The 16,254-nt window shown below is 41.8% G+C and overlaps 1 pseudogene; it reads left to right on the top strand.

The window, feature by feature from the left end:
• The window catches only part of LOC122439403, an 81,616-nt pseudogene extending 73,811 nt beyond the window's left edge, over positions 1-7,805 (top strand).
• The last annotated feature ends 8,449 nt before the right edge of the window (positions 7,806-16,254 follow it).

The raw sequence follows: 16,254 nt of genomic DNA, 5'->3' as shown, positions 1-16,254 counted from the left end.
CAGTTGCCATATCCTAGAGACAATGTTTGGAATTAAAGTAGCTGGTCTCATCAGTTCTCCTTGAACAAGGCTGTATGACTAGCTGATTCTCCTCAGTTTCCTGATCCATGAATCGGTATTCAGGCTAATTCTTAATATTATAGTGGACATGAAATTTAATAACCTTCAACAAATTGTTGTGTGAGCTATTTAATACAGTAAGAACATGAGCGTACATCCCTGGTATCAATTTATTCCCTAAACTGCATCTATATTTGAAGTCTAGCTCACAGATACTATCTTCAGCATTCTTTGACCTTTCTACTCCTAGATGAATGCTTAAATGTGGAGTCACTCATTCACAAAACATTCAGGGTTCCCTCAGGGGCTTTGAGCTGGGCCTGGACTTCTGAGAATGAATGGGTGTGGGCTAGTCTCTCAAAGCTCACAACACAGGGGCAGGCTAAACACATGATTCCAAACAGGAGAGTTGCTATTAGAGCTCAGAGGGGGAACTGTTACTCCTCCTGCAAGAAGGAGCATTTGAAATGATGCCCAGATGATGAGTTTCTACTCAAAAGCAGGTAATCTATGTGAAGTCCTTCTGTTATTTTCTTATTTGTTGCTTTTCAGTCACAAACCTGAGGCTTCTCAGGGGTGTGAGTTGCTTCCTCTTATTGGAGTGGGAGGCTCTGAGGTAGGGATCCTGTCTCCTTCTTCATCTTGGACTGTCCACTCTACAAACTGCCCAGCATGTCTTTAAGCTTCTTCATCTTGGACTGTCCACTGTACAAACTGCCCAGCATGTCCTTAAGCTTCCCTTAGTCAGATGTCTTAGCATATCCCTCCCTAGCACAGCACAAAAGAACTGAGGTTGAAAACATCTCTCAGATGAATGATATAAAAATGTATGAATAAGCTTCATAGAACTATGGAAGTTTTAATCAGTTTGTAAGGGGTTTAGAGAATGTGCACTGGTTTAGATTGCACTACCAGTGATACTGTGATCTCAGGCATACAATCAAATGTTTTTTACCTCATTTTTGGGATCTATAATGGTGATAGCTATATACCTACTTATTGGTACTGTGGGACTGATTTAAGGTTTAAGTAAGTTTATTCACATATAATACTTAAAGTCTGAAATATTATGAAAGTAATGTAACAACAGAACCGCCCACTACTGTTGTTCTTACTAACTATAAAGATGGTGATGATATCAGACAGTGTGCTAAAGATTCAGGGCAGGAAGGCAGCCGTCTCCAGGATCTCTGTGTTTTCTCCTGTTCTCACCTGTGACTGGATCCATGAGGAGGATATTTTGGCAACAGGATTTGGGAAATACTCACCTTCTTGTGTTTACTGTGCTCCACTCTGGAGGCAATTGAAGAAGGTTTACCTGAAGAATGATGAGAATCAGTGTTTTGATTGGTAAATGTTTCCAAACTCTGGGTATTCTATCTAAGGAGACATAATTCTAAGCCAGAGAGTGACAAAGACAGTGATTACCAAAGGAGGAATGGAAGATGATTTCTGTATCATCAGCTCCCATGGTTCCACTGGGAGCATTACATAATTATCTTAAAAATAAAAAAAAAAAATATGAAACTTCATCTGTTCCTCATCTGATGTTCATAAAGTATCTCATAAATTTCCTAGTCTTTCATGACAAAAGTGCTCAACACTGTAGAAATAGGAGGAAGTGACTGCAATATAATAAAGGTCATATATTGAAAGTCTACCTCTAACATCATAGTCATCAGTAAAAAAGATCAAGAAAAAAAGGCAAGGATGCCCGTTATCAACATTTCTGTTCACCATAATATTAGAAGTCATAGCCAGGGCTTTAGGTTAGAAATGGAAACAAAAGGCTTCCCTTTGGAAAGAAAGAAGTAAAATTATGTCTCTTCACAGGGCCATGGTTTTATGTGCTGAAAAATCTTTAAATCCACACACACCAAAAACTTGCACAGAACATTGCATGGTACAAAATCAACATTCAAATATCTTTCCGTGCATGAAGAATGACCATTCCACAAAGAAAAATAAGAAAACAATCCTATTTATTTCTTATTTTTTTAAAGCTATATTCAAGAGCTAAATTAAAATAAAAATATTTCTTTTTATTTATTTGTTTGTGACAGGTCTTTGTTATGGCATGTGGGATCTAGTTCCCTGAATAGGGACTGAACCCAAGTTCTCTGCATTAGGAGTGTAGAGTCTTAGCCACTGGACAAATAATCTTATTTATAATAGCATTGAAAAGAATGAAGTAATTAGATATAAACTTAAGGAGATGAGAGACTTATATTTTCAAAACTACAAAATATTGCTGAAAGGAATCTGACATAAATAGATAGGTGTCTCATGTTTATAGATTTGGAGGCTTAATATTTTTAAGCTGTTCATACTACCCAAAGCAATCTAAAGATTCAATGCAATTCCTATTAAAATCCCAATGGCATTTTTTTCAGATATAGGAAATCCATCCAACAGTTAACACGGAATCTCAGAGCACCCCGAATAGGCAAAGTAATCTTAGAAAGAACAGCAAAGCTGGAGGCCTCTGATTTCAGAACATACTACAAAGGTACAGGAACCAAAAGAGTGTAGATTTGGCAAAAAATGTATGCTTAGTCACTCAGTCTTCTTGACTTTTTGTGACCTTTTGGACTGTAGCCCACCAGGCTCCTCTGTCCAGGGGATTTCTCAGGCAAGAATACTGGACAGGGTTGCCATTTCCTTCTCCAGGGGATCTTCTTAACCCATGGAGTGAACCCGCATCTCCTGTGTCTCCTGCACTGAAGGCAGATTCTTCACCTGCTGAGCCACTGAGGAAGCTGCCTGGCATAAAGACAGATATGTCAATCAATGGAACAGTATAGACAGGCAGAAATAAACTCTTGGATACATGGTCTAATGATCTTCATCTAGGGTGTCAAGATAATGGGGAAACTTTAATCCCTGTAATGAATGGTGATGGGGAAACAAAATAACCAATTGCAAAATAATGAACATCTTACATCTTGAAGAAAAATCAATTCAGAATGGATTGAAGACCTAAATGCAAGACTTGATAAGACTCTTAGAAGACAACAAGGGTGAAGAGTTCAGGACATTGAATCAGCAATGATTTCTTAGATATGGTACCAAGTGCACAATATTAGTAACAAAGTACAAATAGACAAATGAGATTAATCTTAAAACCTCTGTGCAGCAAAGGACACTGAACAGAGTTGAAAAGGCCACCTATAGGATGGTAGAAAATATTTGTAAAATATGCATGTGATAAGGGATTACTAAGCATACACCAGTATGAAGGCTACGTATCAGCCAGGAAGAGAACCTGATTGACCATGATGGCATCTTGATATCAAATTTCCATGCTCCACCCTTGTAAGAAAACAAATTTCTGTGGTTTAAGGAATGCAGTCTGCTTTGTTATCGCAGTCTGAGCTGACTAACAGTGAGAGAAGGAATTGAATAGACATTTCTCCAGAGAAAATACACAAATGGCCAACAAACATATGAAAAGATGCTCAATATTACTAATCAATAGGGAAATACAAATTGAAACCTTCTGTAATGGGCAATGTGTATAAGAAGACAATAGCAAGTTTGGTAAGGATATGGATAAATTGGAACCCTTACACACTATTGTTGGCAATGTAAAATGTTGCAAGCTTTCTAGAAACAGTATGGAGTTTCCACAGAAAGTTAGAATTGCTGTATGATCTAGCAATCCCACTCAAGAGTGTATTTCCATAAAAAATTGAAAGCAAGATATTGACTAAATAGTGGGCACATGTATGGTCATTTCTGCATTATTCCCAATGGGCAAGATGTGTAAGCATCTAAATGTTCATTGGTGGATAAAAATAAAGATTTTTATATAAGAAATATGTTATAGCTATTATATCCACATGCACACAACGGAATGTTTTGAAGCCTTAAAAAAGAATTCTGTCATATGCTATATCATGGATGGGCCTTGATGATATTATACTAAGTGAAATGAACCAATCAAAAAAGACAAATATTGCCTGATTCCACTTCTATGAGGTATCTAAATTAATCAAATCCATTGGAACAGAAAATATAATCGTGGTTGCCAAAGGCTGTGAGGAGGAAGGATTGGAGAATTGTCACTGAGTGGGTTAGGGCTTCAGTCACGCAAGATGTAACATTTCTACAGATTTGTGGTACAGCAATGTGTATATATATCCCCGGTGGCTCAGTGGTAAAATATCCAGCTGCAATGCAGGAGATGCAACAGATGCAGGCCCAATCCCTGGGTTGGGAAGATCACCTGGAGCAGGAGATGGCAATCCACTCCAGGATTCTTGCCTAGAGAATCCCATGGACAGAGGAGCCTGGTGGGCTACAGTCTACGGGTACGCAGAATCAGACATGACTGAGCGATTAACACTGTGGCCACTAACACTAACGTGCACATAGTTAGCAACAGTGTGCCATACACTCAGAAATTGTTAAAAAGGTAAATAAAGACGTGCAGGCGTATGGTGAACCGAGGCGTATGTATTCCCTATGAAGAATCTCTCCTTATGTCAAAACTTTGCAGACAAACAAATGATTGGTTTTCATGTCCCTTTCCCTAGTTTTCACAACCTCAGGGAACAGAGGGACTTCCCTGTGCACAGTGGATGATAATCTGCCTGCCAATGCAGAGGACACAGGTTTGATGGCTGGTCCAGGAAGATTCCACTTTCTGCGGGGCAGCTAAGCCTGTGTGTCACAAACTACAGAGCCTGCACGTGCTCTGCAACGAGAAGACACTCACCGCAACCAGAGAAAGCCCATGGACAGCAATGAAGACCCAGTGCACCCAAAACTAAATAAATAATTTTTAAAAATCTGGGAGAACAGAAATCCATAGATGGAGAATCATAGAACTATCTAAATTGTTTTCTGCATTCTAGGCAGATTAACTCCTCTAAACTGTTTGAGCAGCAGAAGAGGAAGTGAGCTGCTCACTTCTATTTTATAATAAGTGTACTTCATTTTATTTACCTGATGCCATCTCTGGTCAGTGAAATGTGGGAAAGATCATGGAGAAAAACAGTTCTCTCCAACCCTTTCCCAGAATCAAAATATAGAATTAGTTTAACGTTAGGGTAAGAAGATCATGGGTTTTGTTTTATATACATACATAAATAATCTTGACATAATATGATAATCATTTCCTCATCGAAGGGATTTAATCCAATAACCAATGAGATTAGTATTAAATCTGTTTCATGAATTAATTTCTAAGGTTTCTTTAACTGCCTTTCACTAAGAATGTTTAGCAAAAATAATTCTTTGTAAAAAGAATGATAAATTGTAACCATAAAACTTTTGAGAATTACACTGGAAAACCTATACATTCAGCTTCATTCAGACTTATGTAAATATTCAGCCACAACCACTTCGGAATGCTGAAAATTATGTTTTCCTTGCTAATGGCTGAGATGTAGTGAGACCTAAGCCCAGGCTGGTTTCAGGAAGACACCTCCAAATCCTCCTGGCCTCTCACCTTGCTGCCTTGGTGTCCATTCTTCATCAGAATCCTCAGTGTCATCTACCTGGGGTTTGATGACCTGCCTGTGGTGATGCATGAAATCCAGTCGAGTGGCTTTGAAACCTGGAAAGAAGCAAAACATTTGTTCTAAGAAGGAGAAACAAAGCATAGAAGCAATGGAAAGTGTCACAAAGTCAGGGAATCAGTGGGATGGGCTGGGGGAATCTAGAACAAGGCAAGAGGTGAGCTCTGCACCTCAAGGTCAACCTCCCTTTGGTACAAAACTGTAAACATTTCCTCCAGGTTAGTCTCCACACAAAAGGGAACTGTGAGCAGATGAAGCCACCTAAGAGCGGGCCAAGTGAACACTGAGGGTGAAGACCTGTTTCATGTCTCCCAAGCTCACAGGCACCCAGCACTTCCTGTTACCTATAGCAATCAGCGCTTCGTAGTTTCTTTTCACATTCCTATATCGGATTTTTTCCCATTCTCCCATCTCTTCCCATTGTTCCTTGGAGAAGTATACAGAGATGTCTTTGAAAGCATCTTTGGCCTAAGGAAAATAATAGATTCCATCAGTGATTTACTAATCTAAGTCAGACCTTAGAGCTGGGCCTTCTCCTCCACCTTTTGTGCAGGGAGTAGCCTGAAGCTACTGGATGGTCTGTGTGAGACAGGGATAAAGGCTTTCCTTCCCGACTGTGTCCTGCCTAATTGAACAAACACTGAGCATTTTCCTAACTCTCCCTGGACACAGGGCAGTTGACGAAGCTAGTGTCCTGTTTTGTCCCACTCCACCCCACCATCTCAGACAGGATCAGGCATTCCCAACCTGTGTACAGTCACAGGGGAGTTCACTCAGTTGACTGGGCAACCAGTCTGTGGTGCTTCAGGGACCAGCGCCATGCCCTTCCTATAGAGCTGGCTTAGAGCCCAGCTTTGCCGCCTCCACCTCTCACCGTAGGCTTCCACTCTGTTCTCCCGGCATCTCCCTCAGTGCTCTCCTCTGGAGACATGTTCGGCCTCATGGCCATTGGAGTGCTCAAGGCCAAGGTGCCTGTGGAAGAAGAAGGTGCTGAGATAGCCCAGACCAGTGTCCAGAGCCTGGTCTGTCTGCCTTGGGTGGAGTGTCCAGGGCAGGAAGGTGAAGGGAAAGTTAGGGTGAGGGTATTGGTGGGATGGACGGATCCTGACTAGATATGACAGATCAGCCTAATGTGAACTAGATTTGGTTTCTTTGGTTCCCCTACAATTCAGCCCCTCTGAGGGAAGGCACTGGGATGGATGTGTCTGTGGGTGACGGAGGGATCCTTGAGGAGACCCGGAAACCCCTAACTGCTGGACTGGGGTCAGGCTGAAATCAGGGCTCTGTTCCAGTGCAGCAGAAGGAATGTTTCTCCAAGAAGGGTTTTGAGGTCTCCTCCTGGACACTCAGAAAAATCTGGGCATAACGTAGGTTCTACGTCTAAGGGACAAGACGCTCGGCCTGAGGAGATCTGGGTCCCAGTGGCTGAAGTAACTGGGGTCCTCAGACAGAGGGGACTGGGGATCTTTTTTTCTGACGTTGAATGTGCAGGGTGAGAAAACTTGGGATCTGTGAGGCTGAGGAAATCGGGGGTTTCTTATTAAGGGACTTTAGGTCTCCGACAGGCAGGACAGTTAGGGTCTTGAGGAGGAAGAGTTTTAAGAGCTCGCAGGCGGAAGGATTCAGGGTATCCGAAGTTGAGGAAATTTGGTCTCTCTGCGGGTGCTATTTTTAGGGTGCCTCAGGCTGAGGGGAACTGGGGTTAATCTAGGTATTTGAGGGTCGCAGCACTAGGGGATTCGGTGTTTCTGTGGGTGAAGGGACTTGTAATCCCTGAAGCTGGCGAGACCAAGCCCCCTTCAGATTAGGACTCAGGTTACTCAAAGTTGACAGGATTTCGGGCCTCCCACCCTGGAATTTGAAGCCATCAGGCTAAGGGTTTATGAGGGCTGCGCAGGGCGCGTTCCCGTCAGCCTCCCCGCTGTCCTGCCGCGCTGCCCACCCTGTCCCCAGGAGAGCTAGAGGTTCAGCGACGTCCCGTCCTTCCGCGCTGAGGTGAAGTGAAGGGCCAGCAGCCTGCCTGTACCCTGTCAGGCACAAGCGACCAATCGGCGTTGGGACTGAGGCAGTCTGGCCAATAGGCGCCCGGAGGGTGGGGAGCGCGATGGAGGCCCCGCCCCACCACTCGGGGATTGGCTGCTCTGTGGGCGTGTCTGTCAAGCCTCCCTTGCGCAGGCGCATCTTGTCTGGTTTCTCTTGTTTTCAGGCATGTTCGCTTAGGCCTGGATCCTCAAGTGGGCAGGTTGTCCTCAGGCTGAATGTTTCTTTCCAGTGCCCTCAACTGGTATATCGGCTCCACCAGACTGTAACCGTGCTCCCGGAGTGTATCCTAGGCCCACCTGTGCCCTACCTTATGAAATCCAGTTTTGGCAAGATCTCTTATGTGGTGAGTAGTGCATTATTCAAGGGAAACGGTGTAATTAGCTACATTCTGATGAGACACAAGATAAACACCGTGTGGTCAAAGATTTAAACACAACGCATGGAATAAGGACGTTAGAAAAAACTTGGAGGATTTTTAACCCTAAATTAGAAGTGGCACTGATGAGCCATCTGTGTATTTAATGCAGGTATGAAAAGCCCATAACAGAATATGGAGAATGCCCATAGCAGAAGAGCCTGGTGGGATACAGTCCGTGGGGTCAAAAAGAGTCAGACACGGCTGAGCAACTAAGCCCAGCACACAGTACACTATTAAATTAATTGATGGTGAAGTTTGGTATAGCACAGACATGGGTGCAAGTTTTTGTCATGCTCATAGGATGAAGCCAGATGTTAGTAAAATGTCTTGTATACCTTCTGGTACTCCAATGTGAAATGCAGATATTTCCAGTTTTATTCATAAGGCTATTGTTATTAATATGGATGCTGTTTGATTAAATAGTTTTGTGGCAGTCCATTGGCCTGAGAATAATAAATAATGACAGTTCTCATGAGTAATATTGATGTGGTGGATTGTGTCAAGCATTTAGTTGATGCTTCTGTTGTTCCTGGGTTGAATTATTTATTATGATGGGGATCATGCCAAATATATTTATTTCAAAGCCAAATCAGATAAGTAATCAATGGAGATAATTATAATGACAATAGATCCTGAGAACATAGTTGATAAGATAATGATAAAGATGATGGGACTTATTAGTACAGAAAGGGTATAAATGAACATTTTTGGGGTACAGGCCCAATAGTTTAATTAGCTGACCTTACTCATAGAATGTGGTGTAATTTGGTAGCACAAAGAACTTTGGATTCTTAGGGGTATGTTCAATTCCTATCATTCTAGATAGAAGAGGATTTAAATCTCTATTATTTACTCTCTCAAAGTAACTCTAGTCAGACACATTTGTTATGCTTGTGGAAAAGTACTTGATAATAGGATGGATAAGGATATGTGTCATATGCATAGGGCTTAGTGTTAGGAATAGAAAATATTTGAGAGTAAATAGAAAAAATTTGAGAGTAAATTTGGTTCAGTTCAGTTGCTCAGTCCCGTCCAACTCTTTGCGACCCCATGGACTGCAGCATTCCAGGCCTCCCTGTCCATCACCAACTCCTGGAGTCGACCCACACCCCTGTCCATTGAGTCAGTGATGCCATCTCACCATCTCATCCTCTGTCATCCCCTTCTCCTCCCACCTTCAATCTGTCCCAGCACCAGGGTCTTTTCAAATAAGTCAGCTCTTTGCATCAGGTGGCCAAAATTTTGGAGTTTCAGCTTTAGCATCAGTCCTTCCAATGAATATTCAGGACTGATTTCCTTTAGCATGGACTAGTTGGATCTCCTTGGAGTCCAAGTGATTCTCAAGACTTCTCGAACACCACAGTTTAAAAGCATATATTCTTCAGCGCTCAGATTTCTTTGTAGTCCAACTTTCACATCTATACATAACTACTGGAAAAATCATAGCTTTAAGTAGACAGATCTTTGTCAACAAAGTAATGTCTGTGCTTTTTAATATGCTGTCTAGGTTAGTCATAACTTTTCTTCCAAGGAGCAAGCCTATTTTAATTTCATGACTGCAGTCCCCCTCTGCAGTGATTTTCAGTTCAGTTCAGTTCAGTTGCTCAGTTCCTTCTGACTCTTTGCAACCCCATGAACCGCAGCACACCAGGCCTCCCTGTCCATCACCAACTCCCAAAGTTTACCCAAACCCATGTCCATCGAGTTGGTGATGCCATCCAACCATCTCATAATCTGTCATCCCCTTCTCTTCCTGCCCTCAATCTTTCCCAGCATCAGGGTCTTTTCCAATGAGTCAGCTCTTCACATCAGGTGGCCAAAGTATTGGAGTTTCAGCTTCATCATCAGTCCTTCCAATGAAGTTGTTTCTTGACCTGCATACAGATTCCTCAAGAGGCAGGTCAGGTGGTCTGGTATTCCCGTCTTTTGGGAATTTTCCACAGTTTATTGTGACCCACACAGTCAAAGGCTTTGGCATAGTCAGTAAAGCAGAAATAGATATTTTTTTCTGGAACTCTCTTGCTTTTTCGATGATCCAGTGGATGTTAGCTATTTGATCTCTGGTTTCTCTGCCTTTTCTAAAACCAGCTTGAAGATCTGGAAGTTCACAGTTCATGTATTGCTCAAGCCTGGCTTGGAGAATTTTGAGCATTATTTTGCTAGTGTATGTGATGAGTGCAATTGTGCAGTAGTTTGAGCATTCTTTGGCCTTGTCTTTCTTTGGGATTCGAATGAAAACTGACCTTTTCCAGTCCTGTGGCCACTGCTGAGTTTTCAAAATTTGCTGGCATATTGAGTGCAGCACTTTCACAGCATCATCTTTTAGGATATGAAATAGCTCAACTGGAATTCCATCACCTCTACTAGCTTTGTTTGCAGTGATGTCTCCTAAGGCCACTTGACTTCACATTCCAGGATGTCAGGCTCTAGATGAGTGATCATACCATCGTGATTATCTGGTTCATGAAGATCGTTTTTGTACAGTTCTTCTGTGTTTTCTTGCCACCACTTCTTAATATCTTCTGCTTCTGTTAGGTCCATACCATTTATGTCCTTTACTGAGCCCATCTTTGCATGAAATGTTCTCATAAGCATGTTTTAAGGTTGCTATTGCAGGGAATGGCCACAAGGTGTCAGGACTTTTTCATGCCCAGTTGTGATTACCTTAAAAGTTGAAACTTTCAAGTTTTAACTCAAGACTGTAATTCAATATGAAATGTACCTGAAGAAACACCCAAAAGCTTGTGTATTCTTTCTGAACTTTCTTATTTATTTATTGTAATAATTTTTTTTTTATTTACTGGCATGCCATGTGGCATGTGGGATTTTTAGTTCCCCGACCAAGTGTCGAACCCTCGCCCCCTGCATTTGAAGCACAGAATCTTCACCACTGACTGCAGGGAAGTCCCCCTAAGCATTATTTTTTTAAAGTAACCTTTATTTCATATTGTAGTAACATTGATATACCATGTGTTGTTGGTGGCAGGTGAACCGAGTATATTTTCTCTTTTGTTGTTGTTCAGTTGCAGAGTCAGGTCTTTTTGTAGGAACGTTCCCTTTTCTACAGGCCCTGTTATACTGGTAAGACATCTATTTGTATATACATAAGTGTACATAAATGTAAATATCTAGGTACTTAGATACGTAAATGTCCAGATAGAGATATAAATGTCTAGGTACATAGATATACAAATGTCTATATGCATAGACATACATTCTAGGTACATAGATGTATAAATACCTAGATTCATAGAGACATAAATATCTATATACATAAACATATAAATATATATGTACATATAGACATAACTATCTATGCAAAACAGCAAAAGAGACACAGATGTACAGAACAGACTTTTGGACTCTGTGGGAGAAGGCGAGGGTAGGATGTTTCGAGAGAACAGCATCAAAACATGTATATTATCTAGGGTGAAACAGATCACCAGCCCAGGTTGGATGCATGAGACAAGTGCTCGGGCCTGGTGCACTGGGAAGACCCAGAGGGATCGGGTAGAGAGGGAGGTGGGAGGGGGGATCGGGATGCGGAATACATGTAAATCCATGGCTGATTGACGTCAATGTATGACAAAAACCACTACAATATTGTAAAGTAATTAACTTCCAACTAATAAAAATAAATGGGAAAAAAAGTAATATACATTCTAGGTACATAGATGTATAAATACCTAGGTTCATAGAGACATAAATATCTATATACATAGACATATAAATATATATGTACATATAGACATAACTATCTATGTATATACAGATATAAATATCTTTTATAGACACATATAGACATAGATATGTCTATATACATAGACATGTAAATATCTGTATACACGGAGGATGGTTACACAGTGGACAATGAAGGAGACCACCTTATAGACAAAATAAATGATACAGATAGTGGCATTTATAAGAGCATACTAGGAGAGAGAAACATAAACATTTTCCAACAAGGAGAACATAGCTAAGCAAGATGCATGTGACTAGTTTTAATCTGAAGGCATTAAACCAACAAGTCCACAGGGGAGTCAGTAGATGATGGCAAAGTCTGGAAGGGCCAGATAGTGAAAACAAGTTAAATGTTTCACCTTTGTTTACAAAGTACACCTTATAAATTTTTGGATTCATACTTGTTACCTCCTTAAGTATGTATCACCCTATATATCCTCTTATGCCCACATCCAAACTGTTTCAATTCAAATCAAGCATAACTCCAACTTGTTGCAACTCTCCTTAGTCAATTGTTGCAATTTCATGAAAAAGACACATTGTGATTCTTTTGTATAGACCAGTAATGGTTACGATTTCTAATTTTTTTTTTTTTTAGGGTCCTTAGAGATCATTTAAAACTTCAACACTTCTCCTTGCTTCACCTTGTTCTGATTCAATTGACATTGGAAAAGTTATGGAAAGAGTGTTTAGTATAATCTGAACTCACCAGATATCTATTGTTTGGTGTACATAAAGATCTGAGAAGTAGACTTCGATGGATGTAAAAATAAACATTGTGGATATAGAACATAATTAGAAATTGCGAGAGTCATTTGACCAGGAGCAATCACAATGGATCCACTTCATCTCCCACACCCATGAGGACAAGTTCATCTTGGTAATAATATCAGCAACTGAAGAGTTAAAGTGTTATCACTGTGAAAAATGATTATGAAAACAAATCTATGGAATGTTTTCATAGATAGGATGCAACTTTCCAAGAGGCTTTAAATTTCAGGTGAATGTTTTATTATTTGAAATCTTGAGTGGATTACAGACTCTGTAAGTTTTACAGACTGTTCAAAGTAACATTCTATTCCATCCTGGAGTGAATCCATTATCTTTTGGTTCATACACTTGTAACACACTTCATCAGCTTAGAGACAATCTGGGTTGGAGAGTGTTCTGAACCAGTTTGTGCATACCAACTGCAGGTTTGACAAGAAACATTCACTCTCATGTTGTTGTAGTTGCTGTTCAGTGGCTAAGTTGCATCTGACTCTTTGTGACCCCATGGACTGCAGCATGCCAGGAATCCCTGCCCATCACCAACTCCCGAAGCTTGCTCAAATTCATGACAGTTGAGTCAGTGATGCCATCCAACCATCTCTTCCTCTGTCATCCCCTTCTCCATTTGCCTTCAGTCTTTCCCAGCATCAGGGTCTTTTCCAGTGGGTCGGCTCTTCACATGAGGGGGCCAAAGGATTGGAGCTTTGGTTTCAGCGTCAGTCCTTCCTATGAATGTTCAGGACTGATTTCCTTTAGGATTGACTGGTTTGATCTCCTTGCAGACCCAGGGACTCTCAAGAGTCTTTTCTAGCACCACAGTTCAAAAGCATTAGTTCTTCAGTGCTCTGCCTTCTTTGTGGTCCTACTCTCACATCTGTACATGACTACTGCAAAAACCAGTAGCTTTTACTCTCACATATGGGATATCAAATTTGTTTTTACATATTGCCTGCTATATTTAGGCTATTGGTTCATACTTCATGTACCCATGTAGTGTTGTATTTCAATCCAGTTTGAAACAGAGCTTTATTTGAAGAACGTTTTGCCCACCAGCAGCGTTCTATTCTCACCAGCATCTCTTACCTTGATGTGACATCTTAAAACTCAGAAACTCTTACATGTTGATATGAACATCAATTTCATTTTAGCAGAGTTTAAACAGAGAATTGAAAAAATCAGGATGCCTATTTTATCAGGTTTCTCCAGGCAGAAAATTGAAGCTTGATGTTCAGTTGCTCAGTCATGTCCAACCCTTTGCAACCCCATAGACTGCAGCATGCTGGGCTTCCCTGTCCTTCACCATCTACCAGAGTTTGCTCAGACTCCTGTTCATTATGTTGGTGATGCTATCCAACCATCTCCTCCTCTGTCATCCCCTTCTCCTCCTGCCCTCAATCTTTGAAATTGAAACTATTAGAAGGCAGATTTCATACAGCTTATGGGCTCCTTGACTCAATTTTTTTTTGCAAGAATTTTCTTATATATTTTTTCAAGTGTGACCTTTCATTCATATAATAGCAAATAACAGAATTAGAAGAAACCAATTTGAAACAATGGACTGTTTCTACCCTGACAATCTGAACACAAAGGAACCAGTGGGAACTGCAAAGATCTGAGGGCCAAGGTTTGAAGAATATTTTAGGTTGGCAAAGACTAACTAGTATGCTTTCCATTTCAACAATTTTAATTCTGATAAAGAGTATCCTTTTCTAGAAGGCTTCCAGTGTGGCTGCCTCCTGCTGGAAGCATGGGAGAAGGAATCAGGGCACTGTCTGTCTGTCTTTACAAGACACTGGACTCAACTCTAAGAAATGCCCGGATCTTCCCTGGATCCTGACCACCACATGGCCAAAGATACTGGTAACAGTTTTGTTTTGCCTGTTAAAGTGTTTAATGACAAAGATTCTTTCGGTTTCCTGATGTGGGTGACATGTGAGAGCCAGTGATGATTTTTTCTTTGAGAAACTTACTTGCTAGTTCCCACCTGAGGGTGAGGCCGCTGTCCAATGATGAGAGACCCTGCATTTGTATGACCTGTGCCTCCAGGAGAGCAACTTAACTCTAGTTTAAACCTGGCTAAGTTCTGTCTGCATGGTAGATTTAGACCTTTCTGTCTTGTCTAGGAATTTCCCTGGTGGCTTAGATGGTAAAGAATCTGCATGCAGTGCAGGAGAACTGGTTTCATCTCTGGATTGGGAAGTTCCCCTGGAAAAGGGAATGGCAACTGTATCCAGTATGCTTGCCTGCAGAATCCCATGGACAGAGGAGGCTGGAGGGCTACAGTCCATGTGGTCACAAACAGTCAAACATGTCTGAAGGATGAATACTTGAACTTTTCAATCTTGTCTGCACTGATTATGTTTAGACAAGACTGCTTGCTTTCTGCAATGAGAATATTAACACCTGACCATGTTCTGGTGCACGAGGACGTGGAGACCTGGGTGCGGACTGGGCCTGGCCTCCGTCCTGGAAAACTCCGTGCCTGTGTCTGAATGTCAGTGCTCAGAGGTCTGGGGTCTGGAGCTGAGGTGGGCTTCTCTGGGTAATGTGCCCTCCTCTGAGTGGGGTTCCGTGGCCCTCCCAGGGGTCAGTGCTGCAGTGGGGCTCTTAGTCTTTCCTCCTGCCAAGCTCACCTGCCCTGAGGCTCATGGAGACTCCTCAGGTGGGCTACTTGGTAATTATTCCAGTGTTTCAGCGCATTCAGTTTGAGTAGGGAGGCAGGTTCACCTGGCTAATTGATTCCAGGGTACAAGGATCAGGCAAAAAACCAACGGGCAGCAGGTGAGGTTGCTATGTGATCACCTTCCCATCGGCTGTCCCTGCTCAGCAGACACCAGACCTGCCCCTCATCTTCTAGCCCCGCGCCTGGTGTGTTTTCTCAACACCTCAGTGGGAAAACAAAGAACGGAGCCCACTGGAACCAAGGTAGTGTGTTCAGCATTATCGTGACAGCTGTCAAAACAGTTAGTATCAGAGAGAACCGAAGGGCAGGAGAGGAGGATTTCTCTGGGATGAGAGAAGCTTCCAGGTACCCAGGAGGTTCCAGGAACCCACTCGTTTCTGCCTTTGGGGCCCAGCCATCAGGGACCTGGCGTCCTAACCAAGAGTCATGCGGCCCCAGATGCAGGGTTCGGGAACCGTGTGGGTCTCACCCCATCCACACGGGTCTGGATCCTGTGCCCAGAGACCCCGTGTCTGCTCTTCACCTCTGTGTGTCTTGCCCCTTGGAGATCCCCAACATCTGAATTGAGGGTGTTGCCCTGATTAACCTGTGGTCTTTCTTCTTTTAATCTTGTGACATTCACATGAGGTCAGGCACCTTTGAATGGGTTGCTGCTCTGTGTTCTGCCAGGTGAAAACCTTTTGCGGTGTCATATTTACATCATAGTGTATCACAGACCTAATCTGTAGGGTCGCCACTGTCTGTGGTCCCCTAGATGAATTTTCTGTAATTTAATTTTTATTTTCTATTGGAGTCAGGTTGATTTCCATTGTTTTATTAGTTTTAGCTGTACAGGAACTTAATTTCATTTTACATAGAAGTGAATCTATTCTCTTCCCATTTTTTTCCTCATATAAATTATTACAGTCTCTTTATTAGAGTTCCCTGTTCTTTTCACTAGGTCCTATTTGCTTATCATTTGTTAGATATTAGTGTGTATGTAAATCCTAAACTCTTAATTATCCCTTCTTTCT

Source organism: Cervus canadensis, chromosome 4 (genome assembly GCF_019320065.1).
Source record: "Cervus canadensis isolate Bull #8, Minnesota chromosome 4, ASM1932006v1, whole genome shotgun sequence".
Taxonomy (NCBI): domain Eukaryota; kingdom Metazoa; phylum Chordata; class Mammalia; order Artiodactyla; family Cervidae; genus Cervus; species Cervus canadensis.
This window is presented reverse-complemented; position numbering and strand designations above follow the sequence as displayed.